The sequence below is a fragment of the Tiliqua scincoides genome, chromosome 14, assembly GCF_035046505.1.
Source record: "Tiliqua scincoides isolate rTilSci1 chromosome 14, rTilSci1.hap2, whole genome shotgun sequence".
Taxonomy (NCBI): domain Eukaryota; kingdom Metazoa; phylum Chordata; class Lepidosauria; order Squamata; family Scincidae; genus Tiliqua; species Tiliqua scincoides.
This window is the reverse complement of record NC_089834.1, coordinates 10,100,541-10,119,093: the sequence shown is the minus strand read 5'-3', so window position 1 is coordinate 10,119,093 and position 18,553 is coordinate 10,100,541. Positions and strand designations below refer to the sequence as shown.

At 47.6% G+C, this 18,553-nt stretch overlaps 1 pseudogene; it reads right to left on the bottom strand.

Moving 5' to 3' along the window:
• Nucleotides 1-17,001: 17,001 nt before the first annotated feature.
• LOC136635029 (5S ribosomal RNA) lies at nt 17,002-17,124 on the bottom strand (annotated as a pseudogene).
• Between the last annotated feature and the right edge of the window lie 1,429 nt (nt 17,125-18,553).

Sequence of the window (18,553 nt, the reverse complement as noted above, 5' to 3'; positions counted from 1 at the left end):
TGCTGGAAAGCATTGACATAAGGGGTTAGGATTGCGCCCTTAGCTGTTTCTAGATGTGGTTTTAGTGAATAGATTGTTTCATTTCTCCTTTCTGCATTTGAAATGGAATGATGAGTGTTAGCTGATTAGAAGTAAACAAGTCTCCTTCACTTACTTCCCATCAGTTGGGAAAACACCCTTTATTGCCTTTGACCCTCACCCTCATTTATGCTCCCACAACCTCCTTTGTGTTCTGGACCACACAAGGGATCCAGGATTTGTGATGACGATTGTTCCCAAGATTTATATACATATATATCAGCATTATGCAAATATGTTGTGTCGCTATTTGCTCTGCCAGGAGCTTGGGTATTCTCAGTGGATATGAAACACGGGACACATTTGCATGGGGAGCCCATTCTTCAGTTCTGGGGGACTTAAGAAAGGAGGGAGAAAGTCCCGCCCAATGCTCTGCTTGCTTCAGAGAGTCAGGCAGGCTCCTTTTCAGATCTCACCATGGCCTGGGCTTTGTGTCTTCTTGCACTTCTCAGTTACTTGCCAGGTAAGGAAATGGAAGATGGACACTCCACAGGGTTAGGAGGGGAGAATGGCAACTCTATATTGAGTATCCATTTGTGATGCCTGAGAGCACAGAAACAGAATGAAGGTCATTACTGTCCCCCCTTTCTTTTTGTGAAGGTGTCAGGTCACAGTCGACGGTGACTCAGCCCTCCTCGGAGTCGGTGCTGCTGGGCCAGACCGTGAAACTCTCCTGTACGGCCAGCAGTGGTGGGAGCTGGTACTATTTCCACTGGTTTCAACAGAGACCTGGGCAGGCTCCTCGCTTTGTTCAATGTGCTGGTTGCAGCAATAGCAATCGGGGAGAAGGGATCCCAGATCGGTTCACCGCTTCCAAGTCAGGGAACGTTGGCTATTTAACCATCACTAATCTCCAGCCTGAAGATGAGGCTGATTATCACTGTACTGTCTGGGAAGATACCAGTAAGCAGTATCACAGTGATACAATTGAATGGGGAACTGAGACAAAAACCTTCTGTCCTCTTTTTCCCCACATTGGGGGAACTGAGCATTCTTAAAGAGCTTCACGTTATCCATGCCCTTCATAGAGCTGTGTTGGCCCGAAAGAGCATGAGACACAGCCATAACTTTGCTGACAATGTGCAGATCAAGTAGTGGTAGATGCCTGGCTAGAGGCCACCTGCAAATCCCAAGTGAGATGATCCTCTATGAAGCCTGCTGTCCTGAACTTCACCTTGAGGGGGAAGTGTTGATCCATTTTTTTCATAATTGGCAGAAATCTTAGGTCTCAAGAGACCCTCTGCACAGCTGGAATTGGTGGTGTGAAGTGAAGCAAGCTAAGGTTCCGTTTACATGAGTCCTCTCTGTGAATTTCCAGCTCACTTGAGCATATAGAACTTCAAGGACCCATAAAATCTTTCACAAGCCAAGAACATAGAACCCTAGAGGTGGAAGGGGCCTTCATAGCCATCTGATCCAGCCCCCTGCATGAAGCAGGAAAACCTTCTCTTGAACATTTTCAAGAGATGCCTCTTAAGCCTCTGCTGGAAGACCTCCAGTGTGGGAAAGCTCAGCACTTCCATCAGTGGTCAGTGATGCTGGTCAAAAACTGTTAAGAAGTTTTTCCTGATATAATTTGGGCTGATGGAGAGGAGTGTGCATTGAACCTGTGCAGAGATTATGTCTTAATCTGGGGAAAAACTCTCTGTCTCTGTTATTCGGGGCCACAACTGCAGCCAGTTCCCTATCCTGTCCCCTAATATGAGAGTGACCCCACTGGCTTTTGAAAGAGGTGTCAGAATGGTGCATCCCAGTGGAATGTAGAGGAAAAGTATAGGTGTACCTGGTGGAGAAGAGCAACAGCAGTGGTAGGAGCAACTGTGACGTGGTAGCCCTAGCTCTGGAGGTACAGTGTGAAGTCACAGAGGTGATGGAAGATCACTGCTTGAGGCCACCACATCTCCTAATCCAGAAGTGATGTTCTCCCTCTTTTTGTATTTGCCTTGTTGTGCTAAGACAGGGCCCGGGGGATATTTGCAGGGAAGATTCCACCAAAGTGTTGATTGGTCCCTGCACGTGCCTGATCTTGTCTGAACTCGGAAGCTAAGCAGGGTCAGGCCTGGTTAGTACTTGGATGGGAGACCTCCTGGGAATACCAGGTGCTGTAGGCTTCTACCATAGTCTTTCGAGACTGAAGGTTGCCAACCATCTCCCTATACTGAACACTATCTCTTGATCTTGTCTGATCTTGGAAGCTAAGCAGGGTCAGGCCTGGTTAATACTTAGATGGGAGACCGCATGGGAATACCAGGTGCTGGAGGCTTATACCGTAGTCTTTCGAGACTGAAGGTTGCCAACCATGCAACAATTCACATCCCCATCCCAAACTGAGGCTCCCCCCTTTTGGACCCAAGATCAGAAGAAAATGGGTTGAGGTCTGGTGAAGAGATTGGAGATGATTATCAGCAGGGGTGGAGAGTGTTCATCAGCACTTTCTCCAGCCAACAGGTTCTCACCCTGCCAATGCTCTCTCTGTATTCCTTTTGGTAAACAGCCCTTTCTTCTGCCAAGCTTTTATGCATATCCTTCCTCAGTCTCCTGGGCCAACAGGTTTGAAGCTTCTTAGATGGGTTTCCCATCCTGGATAAATGGAAGGGTCTTCCTTCCTTCATGCAAACGCCATCTCTGCTTATTGGCCTGGCTGCCGTCTCAGAGTTTCTCAAGGGAGGAGCACCATCTCTAAGAAAAAGATGAGGTGTCAACACATTTGCATGATGAAGGCTCTTAAATTTCTTGTGGTTATCATGCAAAATGGTCGAAGGAACTGGAGTAGGACCCTGAACTCTGTTTCATGTTCACCATGACCCGGTTCCTGTTTCTTCTTGCACTTCTTAGTTATTGCCTGGGTACGTGTGTGTGTGTGTGAGACAGAGAGAGAGAGAGGTGTCACAGTGTAGGGCAGGGTCTTGTTGGCATCCTTCAGTCTCAGAAGACTATGGTGTCACGCTCTGAATGGTGGTTCTGGAACAGAGTGTCCTCTCCAGTGCGCGAAGCCTGGGTAAAGTAGGTATGGAGGATAGGCTGTTACCTATGCAGCAAATCCCCCCTCTCCACGTTGCTGAAATGGTCCAATGCAAAGGCAGAGGCCAATACGGTTGGTTCCAGCGGCGTCGCAGGAGTTGCCAGAACGTGACTGTGTTTAGCCATGAACTGCCTCAGGGACTCCGGCTCCGGATTTTGCCTCGAGGTTGACTCCTGAAGCCTTTTCCATAACTGGATGTAGCCACAAGGCAGTGGAGGTTTGGGATCAGAGTTTTCCTTCTCTCAGATGAGCTGCCTTCCCAGGCTGACGAGCCCCATCTACCCGGTGGCTGTTTAGTCGCCTCTTACGATAAGTACAGCCAAACTGAGGGCCTATTCTTATCCCCAGCCCCCAGGGCAGGGTAGCAATGGCTAAACTGCATGCCAACGAGAAAGGAACTTTCATTTTCTATCTAATATAGAAATCAGACTTATTTTGCAATATTTGAGAGCACAGAAAACGAATAAAGGTCGTACTTTCTGCTCTGTCTCTCTTTCCCTTCTTGCAAAGGTGTCAAGTCACAGCCAAACGTGTCTCAACATGCTTCCCAGTCAGTGCCTCGGGGCCAAACCGTGATAATCTTCTGCACGAGAAGCAGTGGATGGAGCTGGCATGACAGATTCTGCTGGTACCAACAGAAGCCTGGACAGGGCCCTCGCTTTGTGCACTGTCCTGATAACATCAGGGGAGAAGGGATCCCGGATCGGTTCACTACTTCAAAGTCAGGGGATGTGGGCTATTTGACCATCACTAACGTCCAGCCCGAAGACGAGGCCGATTATTACTGTGCGGATTTTGCAGGCAGTGTCGGTGTGTGGCACAGTGATGTGGTCCAATGGGGAACTGAGACAAAAACCTTCACCTTTCTCCACCAGGGTGGAGCATCAAGACCTGCATGATCTGTGTGTACTTGAATCAACCTGAAGAAAGGCCTTAATTCTCACAGCCATGAATATCCATTCTCCAAACACCACATTTCAATCCTCACAGTCCATACCAGGGCTTGCCACAAGCTGTGGACAAGGAAGATGAAACATCTGCAGATTGTCAGTGGGTGACCTGTTCAGTGATGTGGTAGACAATAATGCTTGCCCCATGTGGGTCTGCACTTGGGAATATATTTCAGATCCTCAGATCTACTTACTGATTTTTATTTTAAAAGTTTTCCATTCCCCCCCCCCCAAGGGAAATAAAAGAGGAACTTAATCAAAACTATCAACATCAAAACCAGGGTTGGATCTCTAATTCTCTTAAAGTAAGCATGATTTTAAAATGCTCCACTTGACCTGAGTCGTGCCCAGAATGTTGTTTCGAAATATGATTATATAAGAAGCCTGGTGTCCTAGCCTTCACTTTTAGGGGAGCCGTTACTCCATGTCATCATAGTTGCTAGAATTCACCCATCCCAAGAAACCTCCTGCACACCTGGAATTGGGAGTGTGTGGTGAAGCCAGCTAGGTTTCTATTCATATGAGTCCTTCTGGTGAAGTTTCCAGCTCACTTGGGTGTACAGATTCAAGGGTCCCAAAAGATATTTAACCAATCAAAAACAAAAGTAGTCTTCAATCAGATGGGGGCTGAAAGACCACCCTACCCAACCACTTGCTTGAAACAGGAAATCTCTCTGTAGAACACTTTCAAGAGGTACCTCTCAAGCCTCTGCTACAAGTCTTCCAGTGAGGGAATCCCCACCACGTCCACTGCTGTATGGTGCCACTGTAGAACTACTCATACCATCAAAATATCCTGGGCTGAGGGAGAAGAGTGAACATAAGAACATAAGAACAGCCCCACTGGATCAGGCCATAGGCCCATCTAGTCCAGCTTCCTGTATCTCACAGCGGCCCACCAAATGCCCCAGGGAGCACACCAGATAACAAGAGACCTCATCCCGGTGCCCTCCCTTGCATCTGGCCTTCTGACATAGCCCATTTCTAAAATCAGGAGGTTGCGCATACACATCATGGCTTGTACCCCGTAATGGATTTTTCCTCCAGAAACTTGTCCAATCCCTTTTTAAAGGCGTCCGGGCCAGATGCCATCACCACATCCTGTGGCAAGGAGTTCCACAGACCAACCACATGCTGTGTAAAGAAAGTGTTCATTGAACCTGTGCAGAGGTTGTGATTTTGTTCAGGGAAACACTCTTTGGACACAAGCCTAACCAGGTCTACTCAGAAGTAAGTCTTATTTTGTTCAATGGGGCTTACTCTCAGGAAAGTGTGGTTAGGATTGCAGCTTTTGTCTCTCTTGTCTTCAGCCTTAATTGTAGCCAGTTAGGGTACCCTGGTCCTCCCCACTTTTTCCTGTCTTCGTTCTGGTGGTGTGGTTTTCGAGAGAGCAGTCGGAATGGGGCAGCCCAGCAGGATGTAAAGAACAGGAGTAGCTGGAGGAGAAGAGCAACAGCAGTGGCAGGGGCAAATGTGACACGGTAGCTGTGGTGCTGGAGGTGTAGCCAGAGAGGTGATGCCAGGCCACTGCTACCATTTCACCACATCTCTTCACTGTAAAGAGATTCTTTTCCCCAATTTGCATCTGCCTTGTTGTGCTAAGATGGGGCCAGGGGAATCATGGGGCAGATCCTAAGAAGGATTGATTAATAATCCCCCTTTTGACCCAAAGGTACCCCCCCCCATCCCAGGTTGACATTGCTTCCCTCATTTCCATCCAAGATCAGAAGAAAACTGGTTGAGGTTGGTGAAGGGACTGGAGGTGAAAATTATCTGGTGTGGACAGGGTTAATAAACACTCCCTATGACCCATGGGTTCTCACCTGGTAAATCTCCAGTCTATATTCTATTTGGTGAAAAGCCTTTATTTTACTAAGGTTTCCGGCAGTTCCTCCATTGGACAAGAGACTGTGATGCTACTGGTGTGGTTTTTCTATCCTGGATAAGCAGAAGGCTCTTCAAGAAATCTTCATGCAAACTTCATTTCTGATCATTGGCCTGGCTGTACTCTCCAAACGTCCCAGGAGAGGAGCCCCATCTCCAGCAGAGCCAATGGGCCTTGACTAATTTGCATGAAGAAATGTCTTAAATCGAATGCAGCAAGACAGAAGGTGGTTCAAGCGGAGATCCTCTTTTGACACACAACCTTGAGCTCCATTTCATGCTCACCATGACCCGGTCCCTCTTTCTCTTCACACTTCTCAGTTACAGTTTGGGTACGTGTGTGTCTGTGTGATGCGAGCGGCACAGGGTAGGGTAGCTGTGGCAGGACCTGATTGCCAACAGCATGCATTGTGTACCTACAATAGGAATCAGTGTGATTTTGTGACGTTGGACAGCACAGTAAATAAATGGTCATCTATTCTGTTCTGTCTCTTTTCCTCTTTGTAAAGGTGTCAGCTCACAGCCAACGGTGACTCAACCTGCCTCCGAGTCTGTGTCTCTGGGTCAAACAGCAAAACTCTCCTGCACAAGAAGTGGTGGGGGGAGCTGGGGTGACTGGTTTTGCTGGGTTCAACAGAAGCCTGGAGAGGCCCCTCGCTTTGTGCAGTGTCCGGGTTACAACAGGGGAGAAGGGATCCCAGATCGGTTCACTGCTGTAAAGTCAGGGGTTGTGAGCCATTTAACCATCACCAACGTCCAACCTGAAGACGAGGCCGATTATTATTGTGCTGAATGGTACAGCACAGGCAGCAAGTGCCACAGTGATACAACCTAATGGGGAACTGAGACAAAAACCTTCACGCTTCCTTCCCAGCACAGTGTATCAAGCAGCTCTACAGATCTTCATGTGAGCTACATCGCTTCAATGTGAAGAAAGGCTTTTTGTTCTCATGGCCGTCTGCATGTTCAGGAATATCCATTCTCCTTCAGCTTGCAAGCAGCTGCTCTTCAGAGTCCACACCAGAGGCTGTCACAAGGAGTGGACAAGCAGGTCAAGCATTATCGAGGGACTGACCGATGGCAGCGGTTCTCAGACTTTTACCGCCGGGACCCACTTTTTAGAGTGAGAATCTGTCAGGACCCACCAGAAGTGATGTCATGACCGGAAGTGACATCATCAAGCAGGAAAATGTTTTAACAATCCTAGGCTGCAATTCTAGCTGCCTACGCTTACCCAGGAGTAAGTCCCATTGACTATCATCGTTAAAAGCATATACATAGTAGCTTGATCAAAGTACAGAGTCGTGATATTTCCCCAGATGCAGTCACATACCAGAGTAGCATCAAGTCTAATACATTAAAAATAAAATACACATTGAAATGAATGGGGACCCACCTGAAATTGGCTTGCAACCCACCTAGTGGGTCCTGACCCACAGTTTGAGAAACACTGACCTATGGAATATCATAATAGATCACAATGCATGTCCCTGCGTAGATCAGCTCTCGGGAATGGATGGAGATATACCTCACATCCACACACACTCCCTTCCTTCCTTCCTTCCTTCCTTCCTTCCTTCCTTCCTTCCTTCCTTCCTTCCTTCCTTTACAAGGGATATAAAACACTTAGAAATCAAATGATCATCATCATGAAAAAGAAGGGATGGATCTTTACTTCTTCCATAGAAATAAACAGGAATTTAAGATGCTTCACTCGGGCAGTGCAGTGTCCCAAATTAATGGTCCTTGTTGGAGCCTGCTATCCTAACCTTTACCTTTAGGGGGCACTGTTGGTCCATTTTCTCATAGCTGGTGGGATCTGTAGGTCTCAAGGGACCCTTTGCACACCTGGAATTGGGGGTGTGAAGTCAAGCAAGGTTCCGTTTACATGAGCCCCGCTTGTGAAGTTTCCAACTCATTTGGGCCTAGAGCTGAGGAGGCCCATAAGTATCTTTTACCAGCCCAAAGCACAGAAATCTAGAGTCAGAAGGACCTTAAAGGCCACCTGGTCCAGCCGCCTGCTCTATGCAGGAAAATCATAATGTTTTCAAGAGGTGCCTAACAAGCATATGCAGCAAGATGTCCAGTGAGGGTAAGCCCACGACTTCTTTTGGTGTTTGGGGCCGTTGTTGACCCACTTGTACCATTAAGATGATTTCCTGATATAACCTGGGCTGATGGAGAGGAGTAGAGGTTTTGGTTTTGATGTGAGGACACACTCCTTTTCTCTGTTCTCCTTGGCCTTAAACATAGCCAGTAGGGCTACCCAGGACCACTGACGAAACTGAACATTGTGCCACCCTGGCACATGCTGGTCATCTTGCTGCCCCCTCACCCAACCCGGAATTAACTGCAGTAATGTGATAACGTGCAGCCTCTCCACATTTGTTCCGGTCCTCCTGCTCCTCACCCTTTGTTGTGGGCATTCCAAGGTCAGCTGTGCAGGGGAGTTGTGCAGGGCTGCTGAGCTGCCCTCAGGAGGACCAGGGCTCCTGTTCAAGTGGCAGGCGAGCAGGCGGCACAGCGTCTCTTTCCCTGCCAGGCTCTACCTCTCTCCCACTGCCCACAGTTTGATTGACAGCCAGGGAGACACAGGAGCGACCCTGGAGGCACTTCCACGGCCCGGGAAGCCAAGAGATGGGCCTTTGATCTAGCAGGGGCAGGAGTAGACTGGAGCCAGCCTGCACCCACTTAGAAAGAATCACCAGCCAGCTGCTTCTGGCAGGCACAGTGTGCTTGCCGGAAGAGATGCTGGTATGGCATGGCACAGCGTGGCTGATTTCTGTGGGGAGGCAATGTTGCCCTTGCAGGAGTGCTGCCTGATACCACAGGATGTCCAGTGGTAGCTACACGACCGCCCTGGACCTTGACGCAAGCGTGACCTCCATATGGTCCTCCCCTCTTCCTTCCCTGTCTTCATTCTGCTGCTGCGCTTTTCAAAAGGGCAGTTGAAACGGGGGCAGATGGCCAAATATAATGAAAACACACAGGCGTAACTGAAGAGCAACGGCCGTGGCAGGGGCAACTGTGAGGTTGCAGCAGCGGCTCTGGAGGTGCAGTGAGGCAGGCCTAGAGGTGACAGAAGGACACCTCCTTAGCGCGTAGAGACACTTCCCCCCATTTTCCATTCTCCTCATTATGCTTCTTGTTATCATGACAAGTGGATTTTGAAGAGTCATGGACTCTTCGCTCACAACAGGAGAGGAAACTGAACGCTTTCCACATGCGCTGCCTCCGACGCATCCTCGGCATCACCTGGCAGGACAAAGTTCCAAACAACACAGTCTTGGAATGTGCTGGAATCCCTAGCATGTATGCACTGCTGAAACAGAGATGCCTGCGTTGGCTCGGTCATGTCGTGAGAATGGATGATGGCCGGATCCCAAAGGATCTCCTCTATGGAGAACTCGTGCAAGGAAAGCGCCCTACAGGTAGACCACAGCTGCGATACAAGGACATCTGCAAGAGGGATCTGAAGGCCTTAGGAGTGGACCTCAACAGGTGGGATACCCTGGCCTCTGAGCGGCCCGCTTGGAGGCAGGCTGTGCAGCATGGCCTTTCCCAGTTTGAAGAGACACTTGGCCAACAGTCTGAGGCTAAGAGGCAAAGAAGGAAGGCCCATAGCCAGTGAGACAGACCAGGGACAGACTGCACTTGCTCCCGGGGTGGAAGGGTTTGTCACTCCCGAATTGGCCTTTTCAGCCACACTAGACGCTGTTCCAGAACCACCTTTCAGAGCGCGATACCATAGTCTTTCGAGACTGAAGGTTGCCAACACACATTATGCTAAGATGACGCCTGGGAAATCTTTGCAGGGCAGAAGCCACAAATGGGGTGGATTCACTCAACAGTCCAACCCACACCCCAGGCTGAGTTATGATTGGCCTCGTTTGTATCCAAGGGCAGAAGAAAACTGCTTGAGAATGGAGAGTTCTGATGAAGAGACTGGAGGTGAAAATCAGCAGGTGTGGGAAGGGTTAATAAGCGCTCCCCTACAGCCCTTGAGTCCTCACCCCACCATTTTTCTTGCTTGCATTTCTTTTGGTCAACTGTCATTTCTTTGGCTAAGGTTAAAGGCAATTCCTTCCTTGGCCTCTTGAGCCAACGTGCATGAAGCTTGGATTCTGGCTTAACTGGTAAGCAAAAGTAACTTCACTTTTTTTGTCCAAGAGAACTCCTTCGTGCAAGCTCCATCTCTCTGACCACTGGGATGGCTGCAGTTTACATCTTCCCCAGAGGGAAGCACCATCCCTTGCCTAGCCAATGACTGTCACCTACTTTGCATGATGGTGTCTTAAATTTCTTGTGGTTTCCAAGCAAGATAGAAGGTCCCCGCGCAAATCCACCTTTCCACAGGAACTTGAGCTCTGTTAACTTTCGCCATGACCTGGTCGCTGTTTCTCCTCGCCCTGCTCAGTGATTGCTTGGGTACGCATGTGCTCGTGATTGGGGGGGCCTACCTTACGGTAGTTGTGGCAAGACCTCCATGTTGCATTGTTTGTATCATGTATAAATTGATTTTCTCTACATTTTGTAATATTTGTGAGCATCAAAACAATATGAGGATAATATTCTGTACTCTTTCACTTTCCTCTCTTTGGAAAAGTGTCTGTTCACTGTAAACAGTGACTCTGCCTGCCTCCGAGTATGTGTCTCTGGGCAAAACAGTAAAACGCTCTTGCGCAAGAAGCAGTGGGAGTGGTTGGGCAAACTGGTTAGTTGTTGGTGTGGAGTAGGGAAGGGTCACTGTGGAAAGACCTGCATGCCAAGAACAAAGTAACTTGCATTCTCTATGTAGCACAGAAATTAGAGTGAGTTTGTGATATTTGACCGCACAGTAAATAAGTGAGAGTAATATCTCTCTCCATTGGTTTTTCTCCATTTTTCTCCTTGTGAAGGGGTCAGCTCACAGCCAACATTGACTCAACCTGCCTCTGAGTCTGTGTCTCTGGGACAAACAGTGAAACTCTCCTGTGCAAGAACCAGCGATGGAGGCTGGCACAACTGGTTTTGCTGGTTTCAACAGACACTTGGACAGGGTCCTCGCTTTGTGCAGTGTCCTGGTAACAACAGGGGAGAAGGGATCCCGGATCGGTTTGTGACTTCAAAGTCAGGGGATATCAGCCATTTAACCATCACCAACGTCCAGCCCGAAGACGAGGCCGATTATTACTGCATTGATTTCGCAGGGAGTGTTGGCATGTGGCACAGTGATGAGCTCTAATGGGGAACTGAGACAAAAGCCTTCATGCTTCTCCGCCAGGGTGGAGAATCTAGAATCATATGACCTGATTGTGTTTAAATCACATAGGCCTTTTGTTCTCATGGTCTTCTGCGTGGCCAGGAATATCCATTCTCCAAACCCCACATTTCAATCCTCACAGTCCATACCAGAGGCTGCCACAAGCTGTGGACTAGGCAGATGAAGCATTCAGCTGCAAATTGCTAATGGGTGACCAGTTCAGTGATGTGCTGGACAATAATGCATGCCTTGTGCTGGTCAGGCGCTCATGAATATATTTTAGATCCTCAGATCTATATACTGATTTTTATTAGAAAGTTTTCTTTCTTTTTTTTTTTTAACAAAGGAAATAAAAGAGGGACTTAATCAAAACTATCATCATCAAAACAAGGGTTGGATCTTTAATTCTCTTGAAGTAACCGTGATTTTAAAATGCTCCACTTGACCTGAGTTGCGCCCAGAATATTGTTTTGAAACATGCATTATATAAGAAGCCTGCTATCCAAGCCTTCACCTTTAGGGGGAGCCATTGGTCCATTTCCTCACAGTTGCCAGAATCCATCTCAAGAAAACCCCTGCATACCTGGAATTGGTGAAGTGAAGCAAACTAGGTTTCCGTTCATAAGAGTCCTTCTGGAGAATTTTCCAGCTCACTTGGGCATAGAGATTCAAGGGCTCCAAAGATATTTTACCAATCAAAAGCATAGAATTCTAGAATCAGATGGGGCCTTAAAGGCTACCTAGCCCAACCACTTGTTTGAAATAAGAGAACTCTCTGTAGAATACTTTCAAGAGGTACCTCTCAAGCCTCTGGTACAAGAGGCTGTAAGAGAATCCCCACCATAGTCATTGGTGTTTGGTACCATTGCCGAACCACTTGGAGGGCACCAGGATGCAGGTCTCTTGCTTTGTCTGCTCCCTGAGACATTTGGTGGGCCGCTGTGAGATACAGGAAGCTGGACTAGATGGGCCTATGGCCTGATCCAGCAGGGCTGTTCTTATGTTCTTATGCTTGTACCGTCAGTACATTTTTCCTGACATAACCTGGGCTGATGGAGACCAGTGTGCATTGAACCTGTGCAGAAGTTTTGATTTTGTTTGGGGAACCCTAAGGTTAACGGCAATTCCTTCCTTGGCTTATTGGGCCAATGCATATGAAGCTTGGATACTGGCAGTGGTGTCACTGTGGGGTGGGGGTGGAGTGGGGCAAACTGAGTGATGTGCGTAGTGGGGGTGACACCACTATTTCTAAAATTTTTAAATTGTTTGCATTTTTGAATAAGAGCATCATGTTATATACCAATCAATGTGCATTTTCACGCAGAATGCAATGAAACAAACCACATTGAAATATCTCTATTCCATCAAAGGCTATAGCCAAAAAACCAGTGGGAGGTGACGGTCCACCACCACACTTACCACCCAGGTTTTGCACCTCCCACTGCATGCAAGGATGTCCATCATAGAGGTCTCAATTTGGCCTTCTGCACCTGGTGATGCAAACCCTAGTGACCCCACTGGGTTTTCCATTCTGAATAAGCAACAGGAGCTTCACTTTTTCCTAGAAATCTCCTTCGTGCAAGCTCCATCTCTCTGAGCACTGGGATGGCTGCAGTTTACATCTTCCCCAGAGGGAAGCACCATCCCTAACCTAGCCAATGATTGTCACCTACTTTGCATGACGGTGTCTTAAATTGCTTGTGGTTTTCAAGCAAGATGGGAGAAGGTCCCAGAACAGGTCCACGTTTCCTCAGGAACTTGAGCTCTGTTAACTTTCACCATGACATGGTTCCTGTTCCACCTTGCCCTTCTCAGTTATTGCTTGGGTATGTGTGTGTGAGTGATGTGGGTGTCCTAGGGTAGGGTCGCCGTTCAAAGACCTGCAGGCCAATAACAAAGGAACTTGCATCGTTTGTGTAATGTATAAATTGATTTTCTCTAAATGTTGTGATACTTGCGAGCACTGAAACAAAATGAGGGTAATATTCTGCACTCTTCCCTGTCTTTGTCAAAGTGTCAGTTCACTGTAAACAGTGAGTTGACCTGCCTTGGCATCCGTGTCTTTGGGCCAAACAACAAAACTCTCTTGCAGTGGATTGGCTGGGCTAACTGGTTTGTTGCTGGTGTAGGTTTAGGGGTGGGTCGCTGTGTCAAGACCTGCATGCCTTGTCTATAACTTGCATTGTATATATAGTATAGTATACTTGCATTGTCTATATAATATAGACATCAGAGTGATTTTGCAATATTGGAGGGCACAAACAATGAACCAAGGTAACATTTTCTACACACTCTCTCTTTCCCTTCTTGTAAAGGTGTCAGGTCACAGCCAACGGTGACTCAACCTGCCTCCGAATCTGTGCCTCTGGATCAAACCGTGAGACTCTCCTGCACAAGGAGCAGTGTTGGAAGCTGGCATAACTGGTTTTGCTGGGTTCAACAGAAGACGGGACTGGCCCCTCGCTTTGTGCAGTGTCCTGGCAGTAACAGAGGAGAAGGGATCCCAGATCGGTTCACTGCTTCCAAGTCAGGGGATATTAGCCATTTAACCATCACCAATGTCCAGCCGGAAGACGAGGCAGATTATTACTGTGTTGATTTTGCAGGGAGTGTTAGCATGTGACACTGTGATGAGGTCTAATGGGGAACTGAGACAAAAACCTTCAACCATCTCCACCTGGGTGGAGAAGCAAGACTTGCATGATCTGTGTGCTTTTGAATCGATGTGAAGAAAGGCTTTTATTCTCACAGCCAATAGCCATTCTCCAACCCTCACATTTCCATCCTCACTGTCCATACCAGGGGCAGCCGCAGATTGTCAGTGGATGACCTGTTCAGTGATATGACAGCCATTTTCAACCACTGTGCCATGGCACACTGGTGTGCCATGAATGGTCTGCAGGTGTGGCGTGGGAGTTTGGGGGAGCGTCATTTACTAGTAGGGCCATTGGGGGATATGAGCCCCCCCCCCCACCAGTGGGAACACACAGTTTGGTGTGCATTGTCAATTGTCAAAAACAAAACAAACAAACAAACAAAAAAAAAACAACCAGATTATGTGCCTTGACAGTTTTAGTACCTCGTTAGTGTGCTGTGAGATGAAAATGTTTAAAATGTTTCACTTGGGCTGTGCTGTGCCCAAAATGTTGTTTCCAAACCTGGTCCTCTGAGAAGCCTGCTATCCTAGCCTTCAGCTTTAGGGGGCATTGTCAGTCCATTTCCTCATAATTGCCAGAATTTGTGCATCATAAAAGACGCTTTGCACACCTGGAATTGACAGTGTGAAGTGAAGCAAGAGAAGTTCCTGTTTACCTGAGTCCCTATTGTAATGTCTCTGGTTCACTTGGGTATAGAGCTTGATGGGTTCAATAAAATGTTTTGCTAGTCAAAAACATAGAATTTTAGAGTCAGGATCTTAGAGGTCATCTAGCCCAACCACTTACTTGAAACAGGAAAATTCTCTGTAGGACACTTTCAAGAGGTGCTTCTCAAGCCTCTGTTGCAAGACTCCAGTGAGGGAAACACAGGTTTTCTCAGGATGGGACATCATGATGCCCCAGTTTGATAACTTCTGTTCTAACCACTTGTACCGTCAATAAATTTTTCCTGATATAACCTGAGCTGATGGAGAGCAGTGTGCATTGAATGTGTGCAGAGGTTGTGATTTGATTTGGGGAAAAAATACTCTTTGTTGTCTTCAAAGATGGGACCAGGGGAATCTTTGCAGGGCAGACTCCACAAATGAATTGATTGAAACCCTTTTCTCACCCAATGAGACCCCCCCCCCCCAAGGCTGTGCCACTTTTGTCATGTGGACCAAAGATCAGAAGAAAACTGGTTGTGGGTGGGGAAGTCTAGTGAGGATACTGGAGGTGAAAATCAGCAGGGCTGGATAGGGCTAATAAACCCACTTTCCTTACCCCTCCATTTTTCTGCTTTTCTATTGACCATTTCTTTTGCCAAGGTTTCAGACAATTCATTCTTTGGCAAGAACATAAGAACAGCCCCACTGGATCAGGCCATAGGCCCATCTAGTCCAGCTTCCTGTATCTCACAGCAGCCCACCAAATGCCCCAGGGAGCACACCAGATAACAGGAGACCTCATCCTGGTGCCCTCCCCTGAATCTGGTTCAACATGACTGAAGCTTGGATACTGGTTTTCTGTTCTGGATAAGTGAGATCTTCCCTCTTTACAAGAAATGTCCTTCATGCAGACTCCATCTCTGATCTACGACTTGGCTGCAATCGCACAAGTTCCCGGGGGAGGAGCCCTACCCCTAGCCAAGCCAGTGGTTGTCACCTACTTTGCATGATGAAGTCTCTTAAATCTCCTGGGGTTTTCAAGTGAGATGGGAGAAGGTCCCAGCAGAGATCCACTTTTGCCGCAGGGATCTGAGCTCCGTTCCGCTTTCACCATGACCTGGTCCCTGTTTCTCCTTGCCCTTGTCAGTTATTGCTTGGGTACGTTTGTGGCTGTGCGGCACGGGTGGCATAGGGTAGGGCAAGGTGTCTGAGATGAAGCCTGGCTGCCATCTACAAAGTAAAACTTGTATTATCTATATAATATAGAAATCAGGGAGATATTGTAATATTTGAGAGCACGGAAAATGAATGCAAGTAATATATTCTGCGCTCTCTCTCTCTCTCTCTCTCTCTCTTTTCGTGTGAAGGGGTCAGCTCACAGCCAACAGTGACTCAACCTGCCTCTATGTCTGTGTCTCTGGGACAAACAGCAAAACTCTCTTGCACAAGAAGCGGAGGTGGGAGCTGGGGTAACTATTTCTGTTGGCAGCAACAGATGTCTGGACAGGCTCCTCGCTTTGTGCAGTGTCCTGGTAACAACAGGGGAGAAGGAATCCCCGATCGGTTCAGTACTTCAAAATCAGGGGACGTGAGCCATTTAACCATCACCAACGTCCAGCCTGAAGACGAGGCCGATTATTACTGTGTTGAGTGGTACAGCACTGGCAGCGTGTCCCACAGTGATACAAACTAATGGGGAACCGAGACAAAAACCGTCTCCTCTCAATGTGGTACATCAAGAATAGCTACAGGGTTTCATATGACCTGTGTCAGTTTGAATCAATGTGAGGAAAGGCCTTCATGCTCACAACCTTCTTCAGGGAGAGGGTCATCTATCGTCCAATGCTCACACATCAGTCCTCTAAACGCATACCAACGGCTGGCCCAAGGAGAGAACAAGGCAGGTCAAGCATTCAATTGCAAACTATCAAAGGGTGATCCATTGAGTGACTTGATATGCAATCATACATATCCCTGTGTGGATCATCTCTTGGGAATGGAGTGGATGGGGATACATCTCAAATCGTCATCATTTCTTATTGATTTTTAAATCAAATCAATTATGCATATGGCTCTCTCTCTCTCTCTCTCTCTCTCTCTCTCTCTCTCTCTCTCTCTCTTTCTCTCTCTCAATTACTTAGACTTAAAAATAAAATCAAAATTATCAGCATCTAAAGCAGGAATGGTCCTCTAATTCTCCCACTGAAATAATTCACTTGGACTGTTCTGCACCCAGAATGTTGTTTCAAAACATGATCCATTCTGAAGCCTGGTGCCCCAACTATCACCGTTCACGGGAGCTGTTGGTCCATTTCCTCTTAGTCTGCAGATTTTGTAGGTCTCCAGAGACCCCTGCACACCTGAAATTGGTGGTGTGAAGTGAAGCAAGCAAAGGTTCCGTTTACACGAGTCTTCTTTGTGAAGTTTCTCGCTCACTTGGGCATAGAGCTTCAAGGGTCCATAAATATCTTTTACCAGCCTAAATGTTTGGCAACCTTCAGTCTTGAAAGACTATGGTATCAGCCTACAGCACCCAGTATTCCCAGGTGGTCTCCCATCCAAGTACTAACCAGGCCTGACCCTGCTTAGCTTCCGAGATCAGACAAGATCGGGAGATAGTGTTCAGTATAGGGAGATGGTTGGCAACCTTAAGTCTGGAAAGGCTATGGTATAAGCCTACAGCACCCGGTATTCCCAGGCGGTCTCCCATCCAAGTACTAACCAGGCCTGACCCTGCTTAGCTTCTGAGATCAGACAAGGTCGGGAGATAGTGTTCAGTATAGGGAGATGGTTTGCAATAAACGGAATTTTGAGTGCCAACCAATTAGAAGTAAGCATATCTCCTTCCCTTCCTACATCTCAGTAATAACCCATTTCTGCCCAACCCACATTTGATCCCTGTTGCATTTATACAACATTGGACAGAACGTTTAAAAGCATCACACATTTCAATGTGTTCTTGGCATCAGCTGGGAAAACACTCTTTGTTTTGGTTCTCGTTGGTCTTCACTGTAGCCATTTATGTCCTCATAACCCCATTTGCATTCTGGACCACACAAGCAGTCCAGGATTTGTGATGACTGCTCCCCAATATTTCATGAAAAAAAAAAAAATCTTTATGCAAATATGCTGTGTGGCTATTTGCTCTGCCAGGAGCTTGGGTATTCTCAGTGGATATGAAACACGGGACACATTTGCATGGGGAGCCCATTCTTCAGTTCTGGGGGACTTAAGAAAGGAGGGAGAAAGTCCCGCCCAATGCTCTGCTTTCTTCAGAGAGTCAGGCAGGCTCCTTTTCAGATCTCACCATGGCCTGGGCTTTGTGTCTTCTTGCACTTCTCAGTTACTTGCCAGGTAAGGGAATGGAAGATGGACACTCCACAGGGTTAGGAGGGGAGAATGGCAACTCTATATTGAGTATCCATTTGTGATGCCTGAGAGCACAGAAACAGAATGAAGGTCATTACTGTCCCCCCTTTCTTTTTGTGAAGGTGTCAGGTCACAGTTGACGGTGACTCAGCCCTCCTCGGAGTCGGTGCTGCTGGGCCAGACCGTGAAACTCTCCTGTACGGCCAGCAGTGGTGGGAGCTGGTACTATTTCCACTGGTTTCAACAGAGACCTGGGCAGGCCCCTCGCTTTGTTCAATGTGCTGGTTGCAGCAATAGCAATCGGGGAGAAGGGATCCCAGATCGGTTCACCGCTTCCAGATCGGGGAACGTTGACTATTTAACCATCACTAATCTCCAGCCTGAAGATGAGGCTGATTATCACTGTACTGTCTGGGAAGATACCAGTAAGCAGTATCACAGTGATACAATTGAATGGGGAACTGAGACAAAAACCTTCTGTCCTCTTTTTCCCCACATTGGGGGAACTGAGCATTCTTAAAGAGCTTCACGTTATCCATGCCCTTCATAGAGCTGTGTTGGCCCGAAAGAGCATGAGACACAGCCATAACTTTGCTGACAATGTGCAGCCCAAGCAGTGGTAGATGCCTGGATAGAGGCCAACTGCAAATCCCAAGTGAGATGATCCTCTATGAAACCTGCTGTCCTGAACTTCACCTTGAGGG